General features: G+C 43.6%; 1 long non-coding RNA gene across 1 annotated transcript; it reads right to left on the bottom strand.

Annotated features, from left to right (window-relative positions):
- Positions 1-8,724: 8,724 nt before the first annotated feature.
- LOC123446501 lies at positions 8,725-9,037 on the bottom strand. Its single transcript, XR_006631392.1, has 2 exons — positions 8,984-9,037; positions 8,725-8,903 (listed from the first exon to the last, which is right to left on the bottom strand). It is a non-coding gene; the product is annotated as an uncharacterized LOC123446501 (long non-coding RNA).
- Between the last annotated feature and the right edge of the window lie 4,925 nt (positions 9,038-13,962).

Below are 13,962 nucleotides of genomic sequence, written 5' to 3'. Positions count from 1 at the left end.
GATAGTAAGCTGTACTAATTCATCTGCAGGATGACAAACCCAAGAGTACTGAGTGGGTTCTTGATAGTGGCTGCACACACCACATGACTGGTGACAAAAGCTTGTTGATGAATATGCCACTCACTCCATCACCACTGAAGCAATTCACTTATGCTGACAAAGGTAAAAGCAAGGTATTGGGACTTGGCAAAGTAGCTATTTCCAAGGACAGGCATATGGACAAAGTGATGCTTGTTAAATCCCTTGGGTTTAACTTCATGTCAGTCTCAATGCTTTGTGATCTTGATATGGTTGTTATCTTTGGAAAATATAGATGTGTTATCATCATGGAATCTGACAGATCCAAAGTTTTCGAAGGTTATAGAAGAGGGGATTTGTACATTGTTGATTTCTCTACAGGTCCTCAACCAGCCACATGCTTACTAGCAAAACCTCAGAAGGCTGGCTATGGCATCGAAGACTTGGTCATGCAGGTATGAGGAATTTGCACACGCTGGCGAAGAAGAAGCATGTCATTGGCATCGAGTCAGTCAAATTCCTCAAAGACCACCTCTGCGGTGCTTGTGAATCCGGAAAAATGACCAGATCCAAACACCCGTCGAAGACTATCATGACTACTACTCGTCCATTTGAATTGCTTCACGGATTTATTTGGACCTACTCATTATGCCACTCTAACAAATGCATCATCTTTATACGGCTTTGTCATAGTTGATGATTATTCCACATACACTTGGGTGCATATTATTCTGTATAAAACTGAAGTGCAGGAAGTTTTCAAACAATTTTCCTCAAGGGCCTCGACAAACTTCGGCGTCAAGATCAAACACATCAGGAGTGATAATGGGACAGAATTCAAAAACACTTGTCTTGATGCTTATCTTGATGAACTTGGTATTACTCACGAATTATCTTCTCCTTATACTCCTCAACAGAATGGCATCGTCGAAAGAAAGAACAGGACTCTGGTTGAGATGGCATGAACCATGCTTGAAGAATATCAGACTCCTCATCGTTTCTGGCGTGAAGCAATCAACACTGCTTGCCATATCATCAACAGGGTATATCTTCACAAATTCCTCAAGAAAACTTCATATGAACTCCTCACTGACAAGAAACCCAATGTAAGTTATTTCAAAGTCTTTGGTGCAAAATGGTGGATTAGAGATCCTCACCATAGCTCAAAAGTTTGCACCTAAAGCACATGCGGGTTTTATGCTCGGTAATGGAAAAGACTCGCACACCTACAGAGTCTTCAACAACTATGACAACGAGGTTGTTGAAACTGTAGATGTGCGGTTCGATGAAACTAATGGCTCGCAAAGAGAGAAATTGCCTCCTGATCCAGATAAATTGTCTCCTAAGGAAGCAATCAAGCTCAAAGCTACTGAAGAGATTGTTCCTACCGAGGAAATTGCTGAAGAAATTGCCGATGAAAATCAAGAAGATGCTCCTGAAGAAATTGCTCCAGAACAAATTCCTCAGCCTAGCCGAAATCCTCAACCAGCTCATCCGAGGATTGCAAATTAAGTAGAACTTGACAAAATCCTCAATGACATCAACATGCCAGGTCCTCTCACTCGCTCAAAAGCTTCACAATTAGTCAACTTTTGTGTCTATCACAAAACCTTCAAAAGTTGTTGAGGCTTTCATGGAACCTGAGTGGATGCAAGCCATGCAAGATGAACTTCTTCAAGTCAAACTAAATGACGTATGGGAGCTCGTCAAATGACCAGATCCTCGCAAGCACAATATCATCAGCACCAAGTGGATTTTCCGAAACAAGCAAGATGAGGATGGTCAAGTGGTGAGGAATAAGGCATGGCTTGTAGCCCAAGGCTACACACAGGTTGAAGGAATTGTCTTCGATGAAATTTTTGCACCTGTTGCTAGACTTGAAGCTATTCGAATACTACTTGCTTATGCCAATCATCATAACATTACCTTATATCAAATGGATGTGAAAAGTGCATTCCTTAATGGTAAGCTTCACGAAGAAGTATATGTTGCTCAGCCCCCAGGTTTTCAGGATCCGAAGAATCCGGATAAAGTCTTTAGACTCAAAAAGGCACTATATGGCCTCAAGCAAGCCCCTCGGGCGTGGTATGATACATTGAAGGAATTCCTCATGAAGAAAGGCTTCAAACCTGGTTCACTCGATCCAACTCTTTTCACAAAATCCTATGACAATGAACTGTTTTTGTGCCAAATATATGTCGATGACATCATATTTGGCTGTACTGACAAGCGTTACAGTGATGAATTTTCTTACATGACGAGTGAAGAATATCAGATGTCTATGATGGGGGAGCTGAAATTCTTCTTAGGTCTTCATAGGAGATATACCTCAAGGATGTTCTAAGGAAATTCGACATGCATGAATGCAAAGGCGCCAAGACTCCCATGCCTACCAACGGCCACCTCCGCACTAACGAAAATGGTAAAGAATTTGATCAACAGGTATATCGCTCAATGATTGGCTCTTCACTGTACTTATGTGCATCTAGGACAAATATAATGCTTAGTGTTTGCATGTGTGCACATTTGCATGTCTGATTCTGACTATGCTGGTGACCGTGTGGATCGCAAGTCAACTTCTGGCACTTGTCATTTCCTCGGAAGGTCATTAGTCTGCTGGTCCTCAAAGAAGCAGAACTGCGTTTCTCTCTCCACTGCCGAAGTTGAGTACATTGCTGCTGGATCATGTTGTGCTCAATTGCTATGGATGAAGCAAACCCTCAAAGACTACGACATCAACATGAAGAATGTGCCTCTCTACTGCGACAATGAGAGTGCAATCAAGGTTGCATACAACCCAGTACAACACTCGAAGAGTAAGGACATCCAGATTCGTCATCATTTTCTTCGGGACCATGTCCTCAAGGGTAATATCATCATCGACCATGTGAAGACTGACGATCAAGTAGCTGATATCTTCACTAAGCCCTTGGATGAGAAAAAGTTTTGCAAGTTGCGGTGTGATCTAAATATCTTAGAATCTTCACATGTTTTGTGAAAACATGCACACACCCTAACACTTATGAAAAAATGATGACTTAGATGTGCGACACATGAAGAATGGATTTTCCTCAATCAATGAAGAAAATCACTCTTAGTGTGAGGAAATTAATGAAGAATCTGGTTCTCACGGCCCTATGACAATTGTACGCGGCGCCTCAAATTCTTCAAGCTGTTTTTCTTCAAAGTTGAAATTCATCAACCTGACGCTTTGTCACAAAATCCTCAAGTTCTTCAGAATCTTCAAAATCATCAAAACACTTGATGATTTTCATTTGCCTATATAGATATATATATATATATATATATATATATATATATATATATATATATATATATATATAGACTGAGATTTCAAAGTCCTCAACAACATTCACTTACAGCTATTTCTTCAATTTGATATTTCATGTAAGTGAATGTGATCGGACCCTACTCCCATCTATGCTATACTCAACCCAGTCTATTAAATTCTTCTTTTGCGTTCTACTTGAAACATTGTTCAAAATCCTCACTGTGTCCTTGTCAGCTGAGGATTTTGCAATGAAATCCTCAAATCTTCAAAAATGAATTTTATATTGTTACACAGTAACTGAACCCCACTTCCCACGACTAGATAAGCACGATCTCCACCGCTTTAATCTCAGGCTACACGTGTCATGCGGAGACGAATGTGCAAGGGTAGTTCGGTCTGAAAGTTTCGGCTGTACCATTTTCACCTCAGCTATAAATACGTCCTTACACCTTCTGTCCAAACTCTTCGTCCTCTCGTCCTTCTCTCCGCCTCAAGCACAAACCTAGCGCCACCGCTAGCAATCTCGTCGCCGACGAGGAACAACTTCACTACCTCGACCTCTGCGTCGCCGAACTCACGTCGGAAGTGGAACATCTGCATCCGCCGCCGCCGTAGCTGTCTTGTGCCGCCAAGTTAGGGCACAGCAGACTCGAACCGAAGAGAATCTTACTGTTACTGCCTCTGTTCTTCATGCTCTCCATATAGGATAATTAAAATCCTATTTTATTGTCCCTTTCGATCTACTATTTTACCTTAGATTCGAGAAATCCGATTTTCCTCAGTGTCTATCAGCTCCGCACACTCTATTCCTCAAACACTTGATGAATTTCAATAAGCCACTAAAATTCTTCACGTGATTCCTCAAATGTTCAAATTTTTGAATCTCCACAACTCTAGAACCCAAGATCAGGCTGCGTAGACAAATTCCTCAACCCACTGGTCAAATTTCTCAACTTTTAAAATTTTCAAGTTCTTCAAATCTGAGACCGCATATGACCTCTCCAAATTCCTCGCACCTATACTCTGTTCACACGTACAAAATGCCAGTTGATGAATATCTAGGTTCTCATCAACTTAACTCATTTGCAGCGTTCCTCGAAGAAACTTTGCCAGTGTCATCAGAATCTTCAAGAGTGCAAATTCCTCAGCAAAAGCATCAATTGAAGAAAATGGAAGATGACAGAAAGCAAAAGGGTGGAATGAAATTTGAATAGAACACTGCAATTGATATCCCTGAGGATATATATCGTGATTACTGTACGCCAGATGAGCAAGAACCTATGTCGAAGCGCAAAATTAGGCTTCAGAAAATAGAACGCAGGTGGACTAAGGAGTGGAAGGAATATCGCTCCGTCACTCCAAAGTATGCGAAGAAATTCGCCCTCAATCCACCTTGCAAAAGGCCTCCTCTTGGTGATCATCAGGTTGCACATCCCTCAAGCATCAAAACTGTTGAGGATTACGCTGAGGAGAAAGACAAACACTTGTCTAAGCTTCAGAAGAAAGCAGAAGTTGCAGTGAGGAAATTCAAGGAGGAATCTGCTGCTCCCACTGTAGCCACCTCTTCTGATGTTGAAGCTTCTGGTACAACTATTCCTCAAGTGAAGTCTGTGCCACAGAAACCAAAGGCTTCGAAGCCTAAAGAGAAATTGCCTTAGAAGGCTGCACCTGGGCCAAAGCCCTCAACAGCTACACATGCCTCAAAGCCTGAACACAAGCAGATTATCAAGCAACAACCTGCTCACTCCAGCTCTTCTATACCATCTGCCACGAGCTCAGAGACAAAGTCTTCACCAACACCATTGAAGACTAAAATGACTGCTGGAAGGGGCATCAGGCCTAGCCTAAGCAAAGTCATCAACGTCCCTTCTGCATCAGAAGGAAGTGAGGAATTTGATGATGAAACTCTTCAAGCCATCATCAGAAACAAGCAGGAACGAGTTGCACAAGCTTCAGGCAACACTATTCCTCTTGCCATGGATCCAAAGGTTCTGCTGGACTACATCAATGTCTGGTATGATGATCCAAACACACCCATTGGTGACTTGAAGCTTCCCCCAGGTATCAGCCATATGGTGGCCACATTCATCAATGAGGCCAAATGGAAAGAGACGCAAGCCAAGCAAGCAAAGGCTGCAACACGGAAGAAGGAGAAATTCCTCAGGCAGAATCTCCTCAACCAGACGCCTAAAGACCTTGTGTCTACCCAGGCTAAACTGAAGAGTTTGACCGACATGTACACGAAACTATCTGATCATCAAAGTCTCAAGTCAAATTTCATCAAGTTTGCAACTAATGCAGTCGATGAATATAACAAGGCTGCTCCTCTAGAAAAACCAAAGCAGCGTGAGCCCAACTATTCTGTTCAGCTGACTGAGGAAGATGAAGAAGAAGAACCTCCTGCTGAGGAAATTCCTCAAGATAGTCGAGTTGATGAACCTCTAATTGAGGAAATACCTCAAGACACTCCACCTGATGAATCTGCTCCAGCTGTAGAAAATGCTTCAGCTGAGGAAACTTCCAGGACTCATACTGCACCAGCTCCTGAAGAGAAAATTCCTTCACCTCAATCCTCAAAGGTGAAGAAGATGGTTCCGTCTGCATCAGACGTGAAGAAAACCAAGGCTGCTAAGACAGAAGCGAAGAAAAGAAAAGCTTCCTTGACCCCAGAATCGTCAGAGGCCAAGCGCCTCAAGACACATGATGAAACTGCTCCACTCGATGCTATGCCCGTGAAGGTAGCTCTATCATATACATTGATTCCCTTCGGAATTGACTATGTCATTCCTAAAGAAGATGAGGGAATTCCGATTGATGAGGAAATGAAAGATGCTGATTCTAAAGAAACCATGGATGAGGAAATTCAAATTGATGACATTCCTTAGTCCTTCATTCCTCACAAGACGTCTAATGAACCTGCTCAAGGATCAACTGCAGCAGCTGAAGATTTTGCCTCCTCCACCAAGCAAATTCCTCAACCCGAGGAAAATCCTCAACCTGAAGAAAATCCTCAACCTGAGGAATAGGCTGAAGAAAATGCTCCTACACCCAACACCGAAACTGCTATTGTTGTGGTCAACTCTGAAACAACAATGATAGTATCTCCTCAAGAAAAGCAGCATAATATTCAACCAATGCAAAATCAGCCTTTTTCAAAGAGGCCAAAGTTTCAGAAGGAAGCGTTTTATGAAGAACGGATGTATTTCATCGGCGACAATCCATATGACAAGCTTCGCATCAGGCACATGAAGTTTTGGACAAGGACTCAGCTCACCTACTATGCCTCTGTGCTATGTGGGAGAAACAAAATATTTCAGCACACGCATATTCCTCATGTTGAGATGGAAGAAATTCATTGCTTGGCCCCAGTACTCAATGTTCTTCATGAAGCCGGAATGCTGCCTCACTGTACCGATATAAGTGATTAGAATAGTGATATAGTTCTTCAATTTGATGCTACATTGCACATCTCTGGAGACCTGAAGGATATCAACACTAGGGTGCTAGACTGGATGACTCACCACACACATTACAAACCTCCTGCCACTGAGCTGCTGCGAGTGCTTCCAGTTTCAATTCCCTAAGAACAAGTTGTGCTGATGTATGATGAAAGAGAGTTGCCCAACAAGCTTATGGAAGTCCTCATGAAGCCTTTGGCCAAGGATCAACCTCCAAGAAAGACCTTTCTGGTTCAAGACTTGAAGTATGAACCAAGGACTATCTACATGATCCTGTGCAGTGTCATCGCTCCAATCAAAGGTCATGATGAGGTAGAAGATGTCGTAGGCATCATGAAGAATATCCTCTTCAACATCATCCGTGGCATACCAATAAACCTTCACGACTTCTTCCTCAGGACTCTGGCTGACAATGCTATGTCACCCTTCGACTTGAAGATTTACGCTCCATAGATCGTGAGACTCATCAGACGCAGGTCAAGCATCAACTATCATGCTGATTTCAACGATCACATTGGATACCTGCCTCCTATCAGAGTCAACAAGAAGACTTTTGAGCCTGTTGAAGGAAAAGGAAAATCTGTCATCGATGAAGGAAGTCGGCCCCTTTATGGCCAGTTTTGCGAACCAGAAGCATATTCTTTATGGGATGACACTGAAACTCAGGAGCCGCCTAGCCCTGTTGCACCAAGGATAATGACTAACAGAGAACTACTCCTCGGTCTTCATCAGAAGGTCGATCGCAATCACAAATGGGTCAAACGACAATTCAGTGCCATTCTGACAACCCTCAACGAGACTCAGAATGCAGTGAAGAAAAATCACTACTATCTTCATGAGGTTTTTTATCGCACCTGGGCCACTCTAGCTCATCTGAAGACTCAAGAAGAACTTGATGAATTGGACTTTACTCAGGACTTCGACTGGTCGTGGCCTCTCGAGAAGAAATTCAAGCCAATTCAAGTTCCAGACCTTGATGACAGTTCCTTTTCTTCATTCCGCACTGCAGAATCTGATGAAGAACCAGAAGACACTGCCACTGACCCAAGGAGGAAGCCCGTCGCCAAGAATCCTCACACGTCTTCTTCATCAGCCAAGAAGTGAAAGTCTTCCATGGGGCGTTAGTCCTGAGTTTTGTCCCTTTTCGTCACTTGATGACAAAGGGGGATAAATCTGAGAGTTAGTCTTCGTGCGGGATATATTTTGGGGCTTATGAACTTTGTTAAGTTACAAACTCTTGGTTCTTCTGAAGTGTTTTATGTAATGAGTTGTAACTTAACACTACTAGGAAAAGGCCTGCTAGTGGCGCACCTGTTTTGGCTACTAATGGCGCACTATACGTGTGCCACTAGCATCACGCCATTAGAATTTTTTACTAATGGCGCACCACAGGTGCGCCATTAGTATCTGGTATACTAATGGCGCACTAGGCAGTGCGCCATTAGTATAGCTCATGGTGCGCCATTAGTATGCCTCCCAGGTGCGCCATTAGTATGCCTCTCAGGTGCGCCATTAGTATGCCTCTCAAGTGCGCCATTAGTATGCCTCCCAGGTGTGCCATTAGTATAGCTCATGGTGCGCCATAGGTTATACTACCAGCTCTAAAAATATTCAATTATTATCCTCACACCCACAAGAAGGTTCAAGATAAACACATATTACACCACAACTAAAATATGTTCATAAACATGCACATACATTGAACGCAAGTTGACAAACAAATTAACCTAGATTTTTGCCATGCAGCTTGTTCCACAGAACCAATAATAAAGCCTCAAAATAGCTGAAAATAAGTATACAAAACTCATGTTCAATAGACATCTCTTTTCTTATTATTAGGCATCATGTGCCGTGCAAACGATTAATACATAACAAAAAGATGAACCAAAAATATGAGTACATACATGTTGTCCTCCAACAAATAAAAAATAGGAACAAAAAAAAGATGCATATTCCAAAAGGCCACATGCTTCAGATTTTAGCAAATGTAACTACAACTATCAGTTCTGTGGGGGGAAGATTTAAAAGGTAACATAGTAACATGCTGTATGAGCAGTGGCTGCAACTCCTTTTACTGATGGCGCGAACTTAGAGTCAGCATCCCCATACATAAACTGTGCATAAGCTGGAGTACCCTGCCAAGAATATAGATAGGCAAAATGTACTTAGACTAGCAGTTGAACAATATTTCAACACAGTTAGTAATCATATTGACCTTCACAGGCAATAGGTGACTACAAGCTTGCACCTTCACATTTTGAGTAGTTTGAGAGTCAGATGGATATATATCCGTATTTACAAAAACATCATTTGTGAGAATACCAAGTCACCTCAGGAAGTCGTGGCGATCCCATGATTCACGGCCCAGACCGGAGAAGTCACTACACAAAGGTATAATGTGCGGCTTCATGTCAAGATGCATAATCACGCTATTCAGAGTTGAGAAGTCAAAATTAATGGATCAATGCACCAGGAAAATAAACTAAAGATACCAAAGATATAAATAAGTTACCGATGGTTTTCTGGTTCAGGTTCAGTTAGACCATGCACATCGTCCTTGCATGCCGAGACGATACTAGCTGACTGGGGTTTGGGCTTGTCAAAAATGCAACCGGATGCTGCGTGGGCAGAGATTGTCCCACTGGCAAGAGGGAAATTGCTGTTACTCCAATAAAACATCCCTTGATTGTAAAAAAATAAGGTGGAATTTCATTTACCGCCAAATATTCGTAATGTCAGAGCTTCCGTTGGGCGAAGTTTTCTCGGAATGCACCATCTGCTCATGAGAAAGAGCATCCAGAGTCTCCTCAGGCTTGTGGCTGACCATTAGTGTGTCTTTGCGCTTGCTGGTTCCCTGAGCATGGCCATGTAAGTTGGTTTTCCCAGCAGACAGGAACCTCCTTGCTTTATCAATCACGGCAGTAAGCATTTTCGATATACGATACTCCTGGGCCAAATTGCTGTTGCCCCATGTTCCGCATCCCCGAATCTCCCCTCTGTATATCTCAATCCCATGTCTGTGTGTATAGCAAAAACAGATTACCAACTATATATATATATATATGGAACCAAGCGATCAGCTTGGTAAGCTACCAACAAAAATTACCATCAAAGCTATATATAGCTGACATCACCGGCGGTTAATAGTTATCCAAACAAGCGCATACCTACGTATTTGCGCGACCCTAATGAGGAGGAAATATAACTGACATCATACCGTAGCTCTTGGATGTCAAAGCGGATTTCTCGTGCTTGTGCTCCTCGTGGACCAGACAACGTCGGCAGATGTCCCAACCACGAAGTAGCTTCTACAACTTTTGAAAGAAGATCATCCCGCTTAGCTGCAATTTCCAAGCAGATGTCCTTTCCATTGTTTCTGATCTGATGGAAGGCGCCAAAGCTGAGGCAGGGGAAACTAGAGACGATGAGGTGCCAAACCACCTCGGAAGACAGCAAATTTCGTAAATCCGAGCTAAATGACCGAATAGCACATCCTCAAGTTCGACAGAGACAAAGGAGCAAAGACATATGAGAATAATGTAATTTGCTAGGTGGTTTTAATGTCAACAATCACTCAATCTAGTCCCAAATAATAACCTTGCAAGGAAGTGATGCTGCGTTGATGCGAACACATAGAAGTAATAAAATATACAATTCAAGGAAGAAATCCTCACCCTCAACTTATGGAACAGGGCAAGGGCTTCCCTCCAGGAGCCATGCAAGGCAAACGCCATGATCATCGAGTTCCAAGAACAGAGATTTCGCCGACCACCGATCCCCTGAAACACCTGCCAAGCTCTTTGGATGCTTCCACACTTGGCATACATCTCCAGCAGTGCATTGGTGACAAACACATTCCTCAGGTGGCCTTTGCCCCTCGCGTACTCCTCCACCTTCATCCCCAGCTCCATGGCCCCAACCGCCGCGCACGCAGGAAGCACGCTGCTCACCGTCAGCTCATTCGGCTGCACCCCTGCCCCCTCCCACATCTCCAGGAACACCCCTGCACTGGCTCGTAAGAGAGCGAAGGGCAGCAAATATGAAGTAAGATGCAGATATAATCGTAACATGCCAAAGCTTGCTGGATCCAACCTAGCTAGCTAGCACAGGATTAGTCAATTTTCAGCCTCATCTTGATTCATATCAAAAGGAAACACGCATGAGAGAGGTTTTCCAACATTTGATGGAGTTGGAGACGGATGAGTGACTCATCGTTGCTGGTCGATCGGATGCTCAGGGTCGTGTACGTTGGAGGCTTGGAGCTTGGAGGCGCTGTGGAGCGCTTTTTAACAGGCCGAGGCGATTCGAGCGAGACAGAACCAACCAAAGCGACACCGTGTCGAGCCTCAGCTCAGCTGCACACACAATTTCTTTAATTCTCTGCAGTTGGATGTATAAAAACAAATGTAAGACTGAGCTCAATTATCAGCAATTACTACCAGCAAAGCCACAGGTAAAATAATGGCTTTTCTTTCTTTCTGATGGATCATGAAGTTTATATGTGCTTTCAAGTCCAACATTTCGGATAAAAAGTATTCATGGTTCATCCAAATGGACAACATTGCAGCTGGATAATAAAATGAAAATGGCAATCTTGTTTAATATCTAGGGTATAATATTCCTATGCAGTTTGTAACAAAAAAGTTCAACACCACATCTAACATGGAAAAGTGTAGACATGGCTACAGGGATTGCTGCTTGAAACATTGAAGAAGTTTGAGAACTGACAGTGTATTGAAGTAGAAACCCAGCAGCTAAACTCCTTGGGCATCAACAGCGCGGTTCTCAGGTCATCAAGCGTCAGTGTCATCCCCATTCCTGTGCACACAGATCAGAGCTACATTCAGTCATTAAAAATTCAGCCATCACGCCATCTCTGAATCACTGAGTGCATCTCAACAAAGATGCGCAGATCCATAAAGCGGGACTTGTATCTAAGGATTCTAAGCGATGCAAACCTCGAAGCGCATTCTAATCTATCCTCGTGGACAACAGCCCTCATGTGTGACAGTTCCGCAATGTAAGTAGAGCTAAGGACTCTAAGCCTAGTAATGGCGATGAAAGACAGGGAAGGGACGGAGAAGTAGGTATGGACGAAGCCATGGATGGAGGGCAGGGCACGGACCGAGCATGGTGAAGGACAGGCCGACCATCTGGGCGGTGGGGGTGACCCACAGGAAGGAGGCCGGCCGCCAAAGCGCGAGCGCGCCGGCCAACGCGAACCATAGCGGGAACCCGAGCGACAGCGCCTCCCCGACATATATCATTGAGTATATGCATGATCTATGTTGTTGAGCAGATAACTTTGATAGTAGGTACAATTTCTGGTCGTAGGGATTCTGCCACAATCATGCTTCATTACCATGGAATGAGACCCAAATCCTTTACTGATGCTCTATCTAAACAACCAAATTGTTCCATTTGTGCGCAAGTTTCATTTCATGGCTCTCACTTGACGGTTGGCAGGTTGCTATTTCATTTTTATTCAAGGCATATAAGCCCAGATGGCATGTGGATTATTTCCCTGTAAATTTTTGGCAGTAGTGGGTCATGCATTGTTTACTCATGAGGAATTGCTTCTCATGTATCTTGTAAATATTAATTGTTATGTTGCTTAACCAGTGCTGTTCCTTTTGCACACAAACCAAGAATAATTATTTCCCTCTACCTGAAATTTCCAACCTATTATGATATACAGAACTCTTGTGCCAGCCTTCCCAATTTGTATAGTGTCAACAGGCACAGCAGCGAAAATATGCTACCCTTACCCAATAATGCACTCAACCCATTACACACTTCAAATCTATGAGCAAGAAATAGCCGACTACATAAACACAGAAAAAATCGCAAAGCCCGAGAGCGAAATGTCACCTCACGTCCGCCTTGCCTAGGACATCGTCGGGGTACTGCCGCCTGTACTGCTGCCTCCACCGGAACCTAGGAAAGGGCAAGAAACCAAACCCCGCACTAGGGACGACGTCAGCGCACCAGCAAACAGCAGGCGCCGCGAAACTAGAGGAGAGACGGGCGGATCTAGAGTACGAGAATTCTTGGAAAGCGTAGACGATGGGGTGGTTCTTGGGGATGACGACGGGGAGGCGCTCGAACACCACCGCGGCCACAATCTTCCCGTCAGCCCCTTCCTTCGTGGCCGCTGCCAGGGCCGAGGACGAGCTGAAGCCGCACGGCCACCGGAGCAACCGGAGGTGGAGGCTCGCCGGCAATCGCGGCAACATGTTGGGGATGGAAGGAGGGGGAGTTGGGGTTTTTTTTATAATGGGGGGGAGTTGGGGTTGGGGTCGTGGGTGGCAGAGACATACTTTTTTTTGCAAAATTACTAATGGCGCACCACCAGCTGGTGCGCCATTATTAACCTGGTTACTAATGGCGCAACAGCTGGTGGTGCGCCATTAATAGTTTTGCAAAAAAAAAATAGTGGCGCACCACCTACAAATGCGCCATTAGTAACCCTGGTTACTAATGGCGCACCAGCTGGTGGTGCACCATTAGTAGTTTTGCAAAAAAAAATTATAGTAGTGGCGCATTGGGTGAGTGGTACTCCATTACTAGTTAAACTAGTTATGGCACACTCTGCCCCGGTGCGCCATTAGTAATTTTGCAAAAACAAAAAAATTATAGTAGTGGCACACCGAGTGTGTGGTGCGCCATTAGTGTCCATCACACTAATGGTACACCTGCAAATGGTGCGCCACTGCTATATAGTAGTGGCGCACTACTTGTCTGGTGCGCCATTAGTGTCTATATAATCTATAGCCCTTTTCCTAGTAGTGTAAGCCCGATGGTACTCTGACGCTTTTAAACGGTTTTTCTTCGCATGCTTATTCCTCAAAAAATTAATGCACACATGCTGGAATTCGTCAGATACCATTTGACATCATGCATTCTCAAATTATTCATATTCTATGTCACATATATGCATGATTTACAAGATACAAGGGGAGATCTCCATGATATAAATCATCAATGTGCATTTGCTGTGAAAAGCAAAATCCTTAAAATATGCAAATCTTTAGGAGGAGTCTCTCGGTATCTTGATTTCAAATTCCTCAAAATGAGTATTTACACTTCATATTTTCATCCTCGTTGAAAACTTAACCCAATTGTCATCAACCACCAAAAAGCGGGAGATTATAAGTGCATCTAGTGCCCGTTAGTGATTTTGGTGGTTTGAAG

The sequence above is a fragment of the Hordeum vulgare genome, chromosome 4H, assembly GCF_904849725.1.
Source record: "Hordeum vulgare subsp. vulgare chromosome 4H, MorexV3_pseudomolecules_assembly, whole genome shotgun sequence".
Classification (NCBI taxonomy): domain Eukaryota; kingdom Viridiplantae; phylum Streptophyta; class Magnoliopsida; order Poales; family Poaceae; genus Hordeum; species Hordeum vulgare.
Note: the sequence above shows the minus strand (reverse complement) of the source record. Positions and strands in the feature narration are given on the sequence as shown.